Here is a 17,501-nt window from a genome sequence, read left to right as displayed (position 1 = left end):
TCTGAATTCTACTCACACAATTCTATTAGCAGTTCCTTAAGTATGAACATCCCAGATTTTGTCACTGTTTGCACAACACTGTCTAACTTAAAAAAAAAAAAAAAAAAAAAAAAAAGATATTCTGTAGCCCTTGTTAGGTTACTTGCCATTTGACAAGGGCTTGGCAAGTATCAGAGGAACAGAGGCAGGCAGAGGGACCCCATTAACCTTCTTAGTGAAAAGGTAATGCTGAGTTGGCTGCTCCCAAGCCCACCCAAGGAAAATGGCCAATTCATGGTACGTGGTGTAAAATCCAAAAGGAAGACACAGTAAAACAAACTCTCCCCTGAACGTTATGCAAACTATGGGGTTACTACCAAAAGGACTGTATTGCCTAAAGAGTTGTAGGACACAGGGAGAGGATTTGGGGATACACTAGAAAGCATTTGGAGTTCATACTAAACTCATTGTGGGATTTTGCAAGGGCTCAGATTGTAGGAACATGCAAAACTTTCTATAAGATGTTTATGGGAAAGACCAAAGGTAGGGAAAATGAGGGATCAAAGTGACTCAAGGAGGAACAAGCAAGGAAAAACAGATGAAAAAAGAAAAGAGACTGGTTGCATTTAAACAACCAGCTGGTTAGTATACCTATCTAATTGAACCACATGCTTAGTCACTGCAGTCTGTCTTACATTCTTTGCAAGTCTGTATCTAAGTATTTTCTATGCGTGTGCTCCTTACTCTGAATCTGTGTCTGTGAACTACAACAAGCTTCAAGTCAGAGCAGCTAGGAAATAGTTATAGGAGGCCTCTCCAACCACTGGAGAGAGGGACTACAGGCTTGGTGGACTTGTGTTTCTGGGTGATAGCAACTGCACGAGACTGGGGTTGGGACTAGCTACCAGAGGTATTGAATGTCTAAAACCAGCTGCAGGAGAGACTCGTATTGCTCACACTTGCATTCTTTCTAGCCAACTCGAAATCTGATGCACTGGAGAAGGGGAAGAGGATCTGGCCATCTGTTTTGTTCATGTTGATGTGAGTGCTGGTGGGGCTTATTGGGTCCTGGCGAAGGCACTGTTCCCTGGCTGTGGTAATATGTTGACTGAGTGTGTTAGCAGTGTGTGAAGGTATCTGTGGGTGTGCTTGCGTACCTATTGGGAACATACTCAGCCTCAATCCTGCCTGGATTCAAACATCACTTCCTCCAAGCTCAAGAACAGTGCATCCTATGAATAAGAAGAGCAGCAAAGGGAGCAGGACACCTGTCTTGGTGAGCAAGGAGCTCTTGGCCAAATTCAGACAGAAGAAGAAAGCACACACAGACTGTGGAAGAGGGGACAGACTACTTGGGAGAATTATAGGGATGCAGTCAGAGCATGCAGAGATGCAGTGAGGAAGGCTAAGGCCCAGTTGGAATTGAGTCTGGCAAGGGATGTCAAGGACAACAGGAAGGGCTTCTTCAAATACATCAGCAGCAAGAGGAGGACTAAGGAAAATGTGGGTCCACTCCTGAATGGGGTGGGGGCCCTGGTGACAAGGGATACAGAGAAGGCAGAATTACTGAATGCCTTCTTTGCTTCAGTCTTCACTGCTAAGGGCAGCCTTAAGACCATCTCTCAGCCTGAACATGAGAGAGCAAGTCCAGAGAAGCAAAGATTTTCCTTTGGTTGAGGAGGATAGGATTAGAGATCTTCTGGGCAAGCTTGACATCCACAAATCCATGGGCCCGGATGGGATGCTCCCACAGGAACTGAGGGAGGTGGTGGATGTTGTTACAAGGCCACTCTCCATCATCTTTGAAAAGTCAGGGAGAACTGGAGAGGTGCCTGAGGACTGGAAGAAAGCCAATGTCACTCCAGTCTTCAAAAAGGGCAAGAAGGAGGACCCAGTAAACTATAGGGCAGTCAGCCTCACCTCCATCCCGGGAAAGGTGATGGAATAGCTCATTCTGGATGTCATCTCCAGGCATGTGGAGGAAAAGAAGGTGATGAGGAGTAGCCAGCATGGATTCACCAAGGGGAAATCGTGCTTAACCATTCTGAGATGGAATGACTGGCTGAGTAGATGAGGACAGAGCAGTGGATGTTGTATACCTTGACAAAGCAAGGCTTTTGCCACTGTCTCTCATAACACCCTCTTAGATAAACTCAGGAAGTGTGGGTTAGACGAGTGGACAGTGAAGTGGATTGAGAACTGGCTGAAAGGCAGAGCTCAGAGGGGTGTCTTCAGTGGTGTGGAGTCCAGTTGGAGGCCTGTGGTAAGTGGTGTCCCCCAGGGCTCAGTATTGGCTCACATCCTGTTCAACTTCTTCATCAATGACGTGGACGAAGGGACAGAGTACCTCCTCAGCAAGTTTGCTGATGACACCAAGATGGGAGGAGTGGCTGACACACCTGAGGGCTGTGCTGCCATTCAGAGAGACCTGGACAGGCTGGAGAGTTGGGCAAAGAGGTTCAACAAGGGCAAGTGCAGAGTCCTGCACCTAGGGAAAAATAACCCCAGGCTCCAGAACAAGCTGGGGGCTGACCTTCCGGAGAGCAGCTCTGCAGAGAAGGACCTGGGAGTGCTGGTGGATGACAAGTTGACTATGAGCCAGCAATGTACCCTTGTGGCCAAGAAGGCCAATGATCTCCTGGGCTGCATTGGGAAGAGTGTTGCCAGCAAGTGGAGGGAGGTGATCCTGCCCCTCTCCTGAGCCCTGGGGAGGCCTCATCTCGAGTATTGTGTCCAGTTCTGGGCTCCCCAGTCATGGAGCTACTGGAGAGAGTCCAGCATAGGGCTACAAAGATGATCCGACGGCTGGAGCATCTGCCCTGTGAGGAACAGCTATGAGAGCTGGGCCTGTTCAGCCTGGGGAAGTGAAGACTGAAGGGGGATCTTATCAATGTGTACAAGTATCTAAAGGAGAGTGTCAGGAGGACAGAGAGAAAATCTTTTCAGTTGCCCCATGTGACAGGACAGGAGGCAAAGGGCAGAAATTGAAGCACAGGAAGTTCTGCCTGAGCGTGAGGGGGAATTTGTTCCCTGTGAGAGTGACGGAGCCCTGACACAGGTTGCCCAGAGAGGTTGTGGAGTCTCCTTCTCTGGAGATCTTCAAGTCCTGCCTGGTTGCAACCCTGTCTGACATGCTCTAGGTGACCCTACTTGAGCAGGGAGGCTGGACTAGATGTTCTCCAGAGGTCCCTTCCAACCTTACTGATTCTATGATTCTATGACTGGTGGATGAGGATCTAGCAGCAGCCTTCCTTTTAACAGACTGGTGAAGGAGAGCTCGGCTGAGACCACAAGCATTGTAACCTCCAGTATCCTTATCATATAAAAATTCATTTTATTCTGAGTATGTGCCTACTGTCCCTTAAGAAACACTCTAAGTAACTAGTTATCATTTTTTATCCACTTCTTTTTCACTGTTATCGCTTACATGGTCTTGAAAAACTATGCAATCTAAAATAATTTTTACATCTTCTGCCAAACATTGTGTCAGCTGTTCTCAGTACTATGTGTAAAAACATATTAGTTGTGCCCCATATCTCCATTTTTTAATGTGAAATCAAGCTTTGCATGCTGAATGCTGAATGCTTTTCTGCTTCAGGTTCATGCACTCATAGATTTTTTTGGATTTTCTTTTCTGTACGCAGAGAAAATCCATCAGAGTAATATCAGGTGCATTCAATAGAAAATGGCAGTCCCTAGTACTCAATAAAAAAAGACTGAGAAAGTAATTCTCGTTCTATAGACAGACTATCAAGGCCTGGCTCATGTCCACATTTCTAAGGTTAGCTCCCTCTGGAGTAAACTAGATCATAGAATCACAGAATGGTAAGATTGGAAGGGACTTCTGCAGATTGTCTAGTCCAACCCTCAGCGTAGCCCGTACAGGGATTGAACCCGCAGCTTTGGCATTAACATCACCATGCTCTAATCAGCTGAACTAAACCTAACCCCTGAATGCTGGCCCTAGCAGTTCTCTGAGTGGTGCTTCTGAGACCATAACACAAGTGATATTTAAGTTTTATTTCAGCTCAGAATATTTTAAGTAAGATTCTGACAACCTTTGCTCTACTTTCTTTTCTTACTCAGGACAATTTATTGGTTCTTTTTACTCCTGCTATCACCTATAACGTAGGAATCACTCAAAGTCAATAACTGGGTTTTGTATAGACTACTGAAGGAGCAGGGAGTGCTGCTGAGCCCTTGGGGCACAACCTAGTTGTACACACAAAAGTCAGTGCAGGCAAAAAAAAAAAAAAAAAGAAAAAAAGAAAAGTCCCTGTCTGGGATTTGTCTGATTCGCCTCTCTTTCTGTATGTAAGCCTTCACATACTAGTAAGCTTTTTCTGTAGTCAATAGACAGAAAGATTTTTTTTTAGGATAAAGCTTATCTTTTTTTCTAAGGTAAATGCCTATCGTTGGCAAGACACACTGAATCTAAAAATGCCTATATCCATCTATTAACCAGGAAGAGACCTGATTGACTCAGATGTAGACATACATACTGCCAATGTCCAAGGTTAGATGAGATACAACCTACACTCAGCATCTGAATTCGAACTAATTGGCATTGGTTCCATCTGTTTTCAACTCATTTATGCCAAAGCCTGTCAAAATATAATTCTCTGCTTTTATTATGCATTTCTGTTTGGTACAACATATGATATGTGTATAACTAATTTTCTATTGCAGATGTTCAGGAGTCTTCAGAGGCCTAGACCTAAGAGCTGTCCATCCCTCTTAAAATGTACTACAGCGCACTGCCATATTTTACATCGCAAAGAAAAGCAACCTTCAGACAATATGTTGCAGGTAGGTCAACATCCTGTTGTTCCCTTAAGCAATTCATTTGCTTTTGTATTGATCCACTCAAACAAGTGATTCAGACAAGGCTCTATAAATTTTATTTTCTCTATCCCATAAGAAACATTACAGCCACTATTTATGGTACAATTTAAAGATGATTAATACAGGTTGTGTGATCAACAGGTTATCAGTCATAAATCCCCTGAAAGACAACTGCCAAACTTCTGGAAATGGCAAAGCATACTTGGTTACAACCAAGTTAGTCTGATCTTCCTTGATGTACAGTAAAAGCAGCATCACCGTTCAGCTGAACAGAATTGCATATTCCTTCACAATATTTTAACATTTTATGCTTTTGGAGTCCTCTTGAGCATCATGTACAACATAATCCCTCTTTTATGGAAGCATTGCTCTAACAAAATTTTCAGTTAGAGATTTTTTTAAAAAATATTCTGTCAACTAGTATACGACTATTTAAATGAACAAAGAATTCTTTGTGCTATCAACTTTGCAACATTCAATGAAAACTAATCTAGGTTTAATTAAATGGAGTATCAAATTCTCACTCTATTATCTTTGACTTAGATCAGAGTCACGTTGTATGCCTAAATGATATGAGTTCTCCTCAGCGATGATTATAGATTTTTTTTGCTAAGTCAGAGACTTAGTGCACATTGCATACATGCAGAGAACCACAAAAATTGTTCATTTATAATATCCTAAAAATAAAGTAAAATTAGGAAAAAAACCCTGCAATATAGATGAGTTGTGTTTGTTGTTTTCAATCTACCTTACTTGCTCATGTTAAGCAGTACTTATTTCAGATGCAATCTCATTGCAATTCACTTGAATTACTCAAGGGTATAACTGAAGTCACAAGGTGATCACATATTTCCACAAAGGCAGGATATAATTCCGTAAGTGTTTTCTGTTGGAAAAACTGATTTAAGACAGTCTCATTCTTTCCTACTTCTGCCTGCTCCTACATATGCCAGCACTTAATTATGCATAGCATGGTGCTGATGCATTTGCTTAAGAGGTATGTTCCAAGTCTGGCCACAGAAATGATGAGGTCAAATATAAATATATATATATATATATACATACACACATAAAAACATACATACATATAGATAAATAGACACATACATACATACAGATATATGTGTGTGTATGTGTATATATTATATATATATATATAAAAAAATTCAAAAATCATAATCTAGACTATCAGATTTTACCTAAAGTTAGATAGATGGATCCCATTTTCTGTTTAATTAGGTAGTACTTAATCGATAGTACTTAATAAATCCTAGATCTAAAAAATTATATGGTAATTTTGTTACTGGATTTAAAGTGTCCTACATCTTCCTTTTTTTTGTGCATATAAGTTGAAGAACTGAGAACAGACAAACCCCCTCAAAACTGAAATTTTACTTCTATATTCAACATTATGGGAGAAATACATATATATTATGTAATATTTAATATTAAGATTTAATAAATCAATTCTTACCAGCAGTGTCCTTCTATGAATTAACTATAGCAAATTATCCACGAAGTAGCACTGTGCATGGGTCAGACTCTTTCTATCATCCAATTTTGGTCTTTGTCAAGGACTGCACTATGTAAGTAACTAATTCTGTGGTCTAAACCACTGCACTAATACCTGTATAACTTCCTCATATATTTTGACCTTTTGTTCCTCTTAGTTTTGCCAGTCTTCTCTACCTTTATTTTCTCCTTCCGCTTTACTTCACTGTTTTTCTTTTTTTATCTTTTCTATAAGAATGTTTAATAAAAACAATATTTATTTTTAATCAACATTGTCATAATTATGCAAACATTAAAGCTTGTTGTCTGAAGCAACATGCAGCTTCTATCTTCTATCTAGATGCTGAATAAATAAATAAAAATGAAGTAGCCAATAAATAGATATGGAATAAGTCAAGGAAGTTATTTATTATGAGCAACAACTTTTAAATTCTCATTGAGTATATGTTAGGTCTCATTTCGCTTTATGTCCAATATTAACGTAATCTCCTTACTAAAACTTCAATTAGAAGGTTTAAAGTAAGATTATACATCCAATTTGTTATTGTCAAAAAAAAAATCTAATCATTTAAGTAATTCATCTGTTGCAATACTTTCCCACTGAACATTTCAGGGTCACTTGCCAAATGAATCAATTCAAGTAGTAATCATTTAGTAGCCTAGAAACTAGTACAGACCGAATCATGAGAGCGATTGAATCATTAAGTCTAGATGTTCCCTAGAACATCTGACCCTTGAAGCAACTATTTAGTGCTTAGATATCATGAGAATTTCATAAAATAGGAATTATGTGGCCAATAGGTTTTATTAAATGTTCATTGCCTTGCCTTGCCTTCCCTCCCCTTGTCTTCCCTTCCTTTAATATTTTTGTGGAGGGCTTGCTTTCTTATTCTGAAACTTATTAGAGTTTTTTTCTTGTTGTTGTTTTTGCGAATTATCCCTAATTTGCATTTTAATTTGACAGTTATCATGATTAAAACCAGAATACAGGAATTGCACCTGTGTTCCTCATTCTAGTTACATTTAACATTATTTCATATTGAAAATTATGGTAATTTTTCAAAATATATGGAATAAACTGATGCTTCATACATCATGGGGTGTAGTGTGTCCAGGAAGTAAAACTTAATTTTTAATTTAAAAATATTCTCAATAGTTTTAGACAGTGCTGCACATGCTTATTGACTCCATCTTGATGAAAGGCTCTACAACACAGATGTGCTGATTACTGTGCCCTGTGCTTTCCAACCATATTCTCCACCATTAGATACTATAAAATGAAATTCAAAAATTCTGAAAAAATAAATAACAGAAAACAATACTCGTGTGATAAAGAACAATAATCTACAAAGTATAATTTGCATGATTTTGATTTTATATCAATGCTTTGTCATTATCTCATCCCTCCCTCTGCCCTGAAAAACAAAACCATATTTCAAAACACTCAAACTCAGGTAACTATGCCTTTGTATCCATTTACTTAATTGAATTAGGATTATGTTTTATCTCCTTATTCTAATGGTTTCGTTCACCTTTCATATTGTTAAAAGCTAAATATAATAAACAGCTATAGAAAACTATGAATAAAAGAAGACAAAAGTTTCAGAAATCCTTCTACTGTTCATATAATTCTGTCATATCGCAATGTCTGTTGCATATTTGTATTTGTATGATCAGGAATCCATATTCTAATGGAATAATATTCCACCCTACCATGGTTATGTTTTCTGAAAAGAAAGACCAAGGTAGTTGGTACTGGTGTTTTATGCTTAAATAAGAGATGAGATATTGACAGTCTTACAAAATGACATAATACGATGTGCTGGCACATGCTAGAAGTGGATTAGGCTGAGCTATAGGAATTTCCTTTCAGTCTTATACTTGTTGTCCTATGAAATTTCATTATGACTGTTACTTGCAATGCTTTGTCCTTTGTAGCGACAAAACCAGACGTATAATTGAAAATAATTGATTGTAGTAATGATTTTGAATATATTATGTTTGAAATCAGATGTCTTTCCCTGTCTCACTGGAAATTATTCATGGCTATAATAAGATTTATTGACCTTGCACTAAACGCAGTAAAAGATGGAAGAATGGAATTCGTCTGTTCAAAATTTAAATGAAAGCAATGTTCATGTCTAAAGCAGCAATCACAGCAGATACAACTCTCTAGTACCCACTAGCTGTGTAGAACAGGGCCACAGTTCAGGTAAACATGCGCACCCTTTATCTTCTTGGATGCCCTATGGTGCTTCAGTGGTGCTGAACTTAGAATAGTGCTGACTACAGTGGGAGTTCAGACACCCAGCATGCAGGTAAATATCTGCATGTAGATGAATAACCTATTAATATCCAGCTAGATCTGAATCCCACCTTCCCACCACTTTAATTAGCATTGTACTCAGACTGCGGGCAAAGCTCTAGGCAATTAGGAGTTCGTCAAGAGAAATAGAGAGTTGCCCAGTGCCAGGCACTTCTGGATTGTCAGGTTTTTGGACAGAGAGAAATCATTTGATTGAGTATGAAGTCATACTCAAAAATCTCACATCAGCATGATGAACTTTTTGAAACACAAGGGTGTTTCCTGCCTGCTCCGCAGCTCCTTTTGCAGAAGTCCTGGAGCTCCTGCAGCTCCTGTGTTGTGCCTGCCATGCCTATGTGGCTCTCTCACAACACTTGCCCACCTCAAATGGATGTAATAGTACAGTCCTTGGCTTTGTGAATTCCAGGCACTTTTTCTAAAAAGTCACGCACCCATCCTGAAGTTTCTGCCTTCTAGAAACGTACACAGTTATGCAGTTTTAACACCCTATGAAAAACAAGAACACTCAAAAACATTTTATCTAGTCTGACAAAATTCTGTTTTCCTTTTTCTTTTCAGCACTTATATTAAGCTCCATGTTGGCCTACAGGGAGTAATATAACTTAAACTACTGCTTCATTGAACATAGTTTTCAATAAATTTTGATTTTGTGACTCCTCCCCTTTCTGTAGTTACAGACTTTTCTATTTAATCTTGACCTGTCCCAATCCACATTAATTACCATCTTTTAATCCCTCTTTGCTGATAATAGCTGAAATTTCTTTCTTCTTCAGCCCATCCATTGACAATAGCTTAGCTGTTCTCAATCTCCTTCTATTCATCTTTCGTCTCTTCGTTTCATAATTATTCTTCACTGAGAAAAGAAAATCTGTTGCAGTAGCCAAGCTTCAACTATTCTTTATTTTTTCTTCAAATCTCTTGCGGTTTTGTCTTTTCTTCTCAGTCTTTTTAAACAGATGCCCATTTACACAGTCATTTTGTTCTTGATATCTAAATAGTATCAGGTGCCTGCTAAACATAAAAAGAAAAAAGAAAAGCTGCTCTAGTTTAAAATGCTCCACCATTCCCACATTCTTTGAAGAAAAGTTTTTATCTTCATGGTGATTTATGTTAGCAATTGAAATTTGTTATTTGTTGATTCATTGATTGAAATAATAGCAATAAGGATAAAACAATTGCAACTAATCGGAGAAACTCTTTCCTTCATTGACTTCGTGTTAGTGGTGAGTGCTTTAATATCTGAAAACATGTGAATTATATCTCTCATTAACCAGATTGATCTGTCATCACAGCATTTTTATACTCTCACATATTGCACAAGGAGCCATGCAGCAGTTTGTACTATGCTGATAAAACAGAAATTCCACAGTAACATTGCCTTACAGAAAATGGTGATTGTAAAGATTTTAAAAGTCATTTCCTGCACACTCTTAAAAAGGAAAAGATGACTTGAAAAGAGGAAGATCATATTAAAATACTCACATTGTTAAATGGAATGGTTAATAACAGCAAAAAGAAACCATTTCCAGATAATTTCAGACGACAGGCTCGATGAGCATAAGTAGAAATGAAAGAAAAACGATGTAGATAAAATGTTAAAAAGTACTTTTCCACCTGTAGCATAGTAAATGTGGAACTGTGTAACTATATAGCGGACAAACATGCTGAGTTGAAAGAAAGTGAGGCTCAGCCAAAGAACAGAGTCCATCAAGGGAAATAAAAGTTTATAAATATGCTTTCAAGATCTACAGTTTTTCCCTCCTATTTCCCCAATATTTCTTCTGCTTTTAATGCACTACTTTCACCACACTATTTTCAACCCTGCCAATGTTTATGATTTAAAACAGGCAAATTCAGTGATGGATTGCTGTTGTTCTCTGTGAAAAAAAGGAAAAATGAACTGAAAATACATCCACTAGAAAAAAATTACAGTATAATGAATCCTTTTAGAGCAAAGCCAGGAACACACCTCTATAGACATGATGAATCTACTGTGGCATTTATTTTTGCCAAGATCTAAAATTTAGAATTTTCTGATGAGAATATGATACATATTATGCAGGTATATGCATATATCCATGTATATACACACATGTATATGAATAGATATATATTTCCACCATATGTGAAGATCTTAAGTATTTGAATGGAAATAATTCATTTCATTTTTGCTAGATTATATGTGGGTAACTCCCAATAAAATCAATTAACCACACCAATAACAACAAAAAAAAAGCCAATAGCTAGCATCCTACTAACTTTTGTCAGACAGATTTAGATGTGTTATTATTGAACACTCTTGTTATGCCTTCGTATTTTATAGATATGCAGTGCTTGATCCTTGAGGAAGCCCAATTATGTAAACAACACTTTATGACTGGAGTGCAACTAAAGCTGATTGAGCTTGAGTTTCCATTTGATTTTCAAATTCCAAGATGTATTTTTCCATTCTTTTCTTTCTATTTCTGTCTCTCCATTCTATTCTATTAATGACACTCACATATTATAAAAGGGATGTGGAACCTCCCCAAAAACGTAATGGGAATTTCGACTGAAGATTCATGGAAAAGGGAGCTTGGAATGTACAATATGAAGTGATCCTCACTGAGATCTTTTTAGTTCCAGAGGTGGCTTTTACCAGTCCTTGCATTAGAGAGCATATATAACTGAATTTTCTCTACTTAGGGGATCTATGCTGAAAAAGGGGCAAACAATTAAGGACGTATGTGTTCAGAGCTACGTAAACTGCACAGAGGAAAGTTCTGTTGCTACAGACCATTACAAGACTATTTGAAGTTATTCAACTGCCTAAACATAGGCATCTTAGTGTCATTTTAGATACCAAAGCATGTTGCATCCCTAAAATTTTCAGTATTTAATTATTTGATTTGCATTGAATGTACAATCAATTTGCCTTTAACAGATGTAGAAAAAAAATCCATGGGAGACCATGGAACTGCTTTCATTACAGACATCTTGAAGGATATTTTTATCAACACACACACACACACACACACACACACACATATATATATAAAATACATAATATTATGAACAACATTATCCTTGAAATTTTAACTTTCTGCAACACTTTCTATTCCAGTAAATAATCTAGCTATTTCATATAGAAAATTGTTTAGCACTGATGCTGGTTTAGATATTTGTGCTTTTGGCATAAGTAATAAATGTTGCATAAAATTGCTGATTATATTTTCCTAACACCAAAATGAAGAGCAGAAAGCTGCTGGCTTATGTAAGAAGTCATTCTGATGAGCTCCTTTATGTGCTTATTTATTTAAGTACCTGTGTGCTGTTAATTTCTCAACCTACCGTTAGCTTTGCACGTTTTGCCAACAAGCTGCTCCACTTTTGCTTAGTACGCGGTTTTGCAGGTCTGGCACAGAGAGTAAGTCCATGCTTTGATCCCTGCTATATCACAGCGCTTTGCCAGTGAAAGTGTTTTACCTCATTCTCTTTGTAACGATATAGGAGTAGCCCTCTTTGGAGGACCATTCTTAGCAAAGAAAAGTCATAATAGTGACTGGGCATGTGGGAAACAAAAGATATGTTACTCTCTCAAAAGCCAAAGAGTCTATGACCACCAACCTGCTCTCTAACAAGGCTGCTTCTGAGGAACTTGCTGACCCTGGGAATAAAGAAGTGCAGAAATATCGCTGCATAGCAACAGGGCTGTTTTTCTGCTGTTTAGAGTTGGGTGCAATGATAGCAGGGATACTGGACCGAGGGGTCATGCCGATGCCTCTTCCAACATCCCATCTCAGTCACATGCTTTTACTAATTCACAGTGACTATTTGCAACTCAGTCTTGTGACTATACATCCACTGGAAAGAGATTCAAACCTGCTCTGGCAGAAGCACATAGATTCAACAGTGCTATTCATTACACAACAGCCTGAAGAGATACTTTTAGTTATTCCCATTTCTGTCTGATTTCTTTACCAAATATTTTACTTCCTTTTCAAATTTGCATCTGTACATTTAGGCAAGCAGGAACAAGAGCTGAAAAGTGAATGGTTATGCATAATATTTGTTTTAAACTATATCAATATTGCATATATAGCTAGATTAAATTACTTTACTTTTTCTGTATTTTTTTTAATATCTCAAAAATGTTTATGTAGTAGTACGCACAGTATGGACCTGTAAAGATTTAAATGCCTTTTTATCTTTTCTTGTGTAAATGCTTCAGACTATACACATAAGCGAAGTTAAACATGAGCATGTGATTTTTTTTTCTTTTTTTTGCTTTTCTTGCTCTAGATTGGGCCTTATAAATATTTTGACATTTTGACAATTTAAGTGCATTCAGAGACAGATTGTATCAGATTGTATTCCTTTTTATTTTTTATTAATTTATTTTTTCTCTGACCATCTGGATACTCAACTACTGCTCGCAAAACTAGGAATACGAAGAAAAGACAACAAAGCAGACTTTCCTGGAAAAGCAGATTCTCAGATATTTGTTTTTATCATTTTCTTTAACTCATCTCCTGGAAATAAGATAACGTAGTTTCAATGAGAAGTGCTAGAGAGTAGACTATTTAACATTTCAATATAACTTTACTTTGCAGTATGCATATTATTCAAAAATCAATTAAAATTATTAAGGCATACTAAGAGGGAGAAAAAAAGAGTATTTTATTGCATTTTATTTTAAAAAATGAGACATTTAAAAGGTAATATTCAAATGGTAAAGTGAATAATTAGTTTAATATTTCTACATACTTCTTAGCAACACGAATGAATGAGGAAAATGTATAGAGTGTTCTTAGGTTTCATATACTTTAAGCAAGCAAATATTAGAAATGTCTGCTGTATTTAGTAGTTAATATCTAATAAACAGCAATATTGTTAAATGCACAAATATGAATATTAAAATGATTTTACCAAATCAGAATAAAATATCTAGGTCAATGTCACATTTCTGACAAGAATTAACAACGATACCTGGGGAGAAAAGCATAAGATCAGGACAGACTTCCAATGATTTCCACATCAGCACACTTTTCCAGCCTTGGGGCTGTTTTCTGCAGCTCAGAAACAGCCCAAGCCAGAGGTTGCATTTTTCTATGTGATTTCATTCAGTAACCTTCTGAACTCATGCAAAATGTTTACACTCAGTCATGCTGTGGAAAGCTGTTCCACAGCCTCAGCGTCACTGTGTAATGAAATGCCTCCTTTTATTTGTTTGAACTGTACACCTGCAGTTTCGTTCTAATTCCTACACTGGAATACACAATGAATAAAATTCCTCAACCACCTGCTCCAGGCCACATGTGATTTTATAACTTTGATCGTATTTCCAATCGTCTTCTTTCTAGGCTGAAGAGACCTAATCTATTAATTAGTCCTCGAGTGGAAACCTGAATCCTTCTTGCTCCTATCTGTGTCTTTTTCTGCCTTCCCTTTGTGCTAAATCTTCTTTGAGAATAGGGAATTTATAACTGTACATGATATTTAAAAAGCTGGTACATTGTAGATTTGGAGTGAAATAATGGTTTTTTTTGTTGTTTTTTTCATTTGTTTTCTGCTGCTTTCCTATTAGTTCTGCATACTAGTCATTTTAATTGTTTCAAGCCTTGGTTTATACTACTTTGAAGAGTGTTTGTTACAAACTTCCTCTGAGCAGCAGTTTTTTTTTTCCTCCTCTTTTCTTTATTTAAAGATAATCATTTGAAAGTTTAAAAACTTAAAAATGCAAGATAAAACATTTTTCAGCTTAATTGATGGTGTATTTCCAAGAATTTGTAGAGCTTAGGTATTACTATAAAATTCAGTTAAAAAAATATACTTATTAAGCTGACTACTGTAAAAATGGCAGGGAAAAAAAGTACCTTGTAATTGTGACAGCCACAGTTCTAGCTACTTCTACAAAGACATTCAGCTACTACCAATGCTATCCACTGTGCTTATTTTAATAAAAATAGTTTTCCATCTATCATAGCAAAATTGTGGTGCCAGCACAGACTAGATTGCTGAATTCAAGGGAAAATTAAACAATTCATTCCCTAATTTCCTAAAGCTACATACAAATATCTATTGGAGAGAGCCCATGGAAACAGTATCCCACCAGCAGATGCTACCATCCTCACCAGCAAGAAGGAAAAAGAGCAAATCTATCTAAAGCAATGTTGCAAGAGGGATAGAAAAAGCACTTTCCTAAGCTTAATCCTTTATTGTCCCGAGGCTATTAGTAGACCTTAGAGTGGATTCCCTGCTGTGTTGTTTTAGTAATTAGGTATGCAGTGAACAAAAGAGCTGTAGATAGAGATCTCTATTACTTATGCTAACAAGGGGAGAAAAAAAAAAAAGAAATAAAAAGAAAAAAAGAAAGAAACTAGACTCAACCTCCCTCCAAAAAGCAGTGTTCCAGGGGTTTGCATTCCTACATCCTAGGTGTTAACATCAGGGCCCTTGATACAGTAATATATTGAGGATAAACAAATTAGATGAACTATTTCCTCACAAAATCTGTCACTTGTTTTGATAATGCATCATGGTTATGGAAAGCTAGTAACATAACAAAGATCATGAAAATGCTTAAGGGATGAACAACTGATGTTTGATATTTTTCTTCTTTAGTACTGGTAACTCAGCAGAGACCTGTGGTTTATGCTAACTTTTCTGGCAGGGGTGAGAGTAGGTGAGAAGGACGATAGCCCATATCTCTCTGAGAAACTCGAGGTCTGACAAAATCATCTGTATTTCTATTAGCTAACAAGAGGGAAACCAATGAGAGAGAGAGAGAGCACAAGAGAGTGACAGTGAGAGAGAGAGAGGGAAGAAACTACTTAGAAAATAAAGGTTTGTATAGGATGATTGCCTTGAAAATGAGGCCATCAGACTTCATGCCACGTATAAACAGGTGGGGAAAAAGAGCCCAAAGGATGTGTCACCAGCCCCTCATGCCAAGACTATAAAAATCAACAGTAGTCAAAGAACAGTGAGAGAAATATTCAGCAGATATAAACTGCACAGAGAAATGTAAAGATTGAGATATACTTAGATACAAGATAGGCAGCACTAGGCAGCTTGAAATAAGTACAGTGGGGAAACTAGGATTCTGGCTATATTTTCTTTGTTTGTTGTTTCCATTTACACAGAAAATAATCTGACCTGTTGTTTCAGCTATGTAGCAAATTGTCTACCCTTAACCACTGAATAATAAATCTTTCTATACTGTTAAGATAGTTTGGTAGTGTGGGGGCAAAATGAAACTGAAAAGTGTTGAGTCTTTATTGAATTTAACAATTGCTACTCCAGAAGATGTGTTAGATCTAGGTAAAGAAAGATGTGAAAGTACCTTGAAGACAAAAGTAATTAAAATGTTGAAGACTGATCCTTGCAAATTGCTAGAGGAGCTGGTTGTTTTCCGATGACAAAATTTAGGAAGGAGATTACTCTAGAAGGTACTGTGACTCTAAGCAAGGCTTAAAATGTCATTGTGCTTAACTAGAAATTTTCCGAAAACCGATTGTGCATATCATACTATATGCTTCAGCAATTTCTTCTGGCATTGAATGTAGGCAAATCAATGAGTTGTACTTGTCTTTCATGCTTACCAGTACTGAGAATCCTAATCTAAGAATACAAGAGTTGTTGTTTTTTCTGATCTAAACGCAGGCACGCAGGAGTTGTATGGTTATTTGAGCAAAATAGTTCAGTTACTGCAGAATGAAGCAGTAGCTGACATTAATGATGTTATAAGGCTTAGCCTTATAAATCATGACACCCAGCTGTTCCCTCCTTGAAGCCCTGGATTCCACTGGATGTTTGTGGAGTCATGACTGCAATACTAATGGAGTTGCACCAGTTTTCTGCATTTTTCCTGTAAAGAATAGAACTAAGAATGAGCATACATGATCCAGGGAGTAATTTCTGTAGAATATTTGCTTTAGGTAGAATTGGATGTCTAAGGCCATGTCTGGATGGCACAAGTAGCACTATGTTAGAGACTCTCAAGCTGTTCCAGAATAGGCTGGCATGTCTACTTCGTACGGTGTAGGAGCTGCATTAGAAGGCAATCTAGGCGTACTACCTCTGTTCCTGTGTTGATGTGCACAGTTCAAAGTCAGCCCACTGTGCCTTAGCTTGGGAACTACACTTTATGCTCTTTCACATAGGACAGATAATACTTGGTGGAGATGGGGTGGGGGCAGTGGGGTGAATCTTCTCCTGAAAATATTAGTTATATATTCAAAAAGCATAAGACAAAAAGAAGTTTTCTAATGGTCCCCTTGAGACTGATGCCTTTCTTCTCATCTATGACATTATGACATACTGGCTGTACTGAAGAGGAAGGATTGCATAAGCAGATATTTCAATGAAAAAAAAAGCAAATTACTATTTTCAAGACTTTTCCGCTTAAAGATTAGAAGATATTGTTTTGCTGATGACAATTCTTAGGTAAATATTCACATACCTACACTCTTACTGATTTTTTTCACCACAGACAAAGTATTAGACTGGGAATTAATTATGGAGCATTGTTAAGCATCACTGGGAAAAAAACAACTGATCAACCAAACAAAATTTTTCAAGAAGCAAACAAAAATCCCAGGCCTTCCAGGCCTTAAACTTTTGCCTCAATGGAGCTACGTAGTCATACCTGTCTCAGAAAAACATCCTACTTACTCTATTCCAAGAATGCTGCAGGAGCCTTATACCCTGTCTTCTTTCCCAGTCAGTGATGCATACTAGCTCTGGAAAAGCAGTTGCTGTGAGGAATAGAGCAACAACAGCTCTATGAAGGAAAAGGCATGGATAGATTCATCCAAAACTCTTTCAGTCAAACACCGTCTTCCCCTCCCATAGCCAG

Source organism: Rhea pennata, chromosome 1 (assembly GCF_028389875.1).
Source record: "Rhea pennata isolate bPtePen1 chromosome 1, bPtePen1.pri, whole genome shotgun sequence".
In the NCBI taxonomy this organism is placed as follows: Eukaryota; Metazoa; Chordata; class Aves; order Rheiformes; family Rheidae; genus Rhea; species Rhea pennata.
This window is presented reverse-complemented; position numbering follows the sequence as displayed.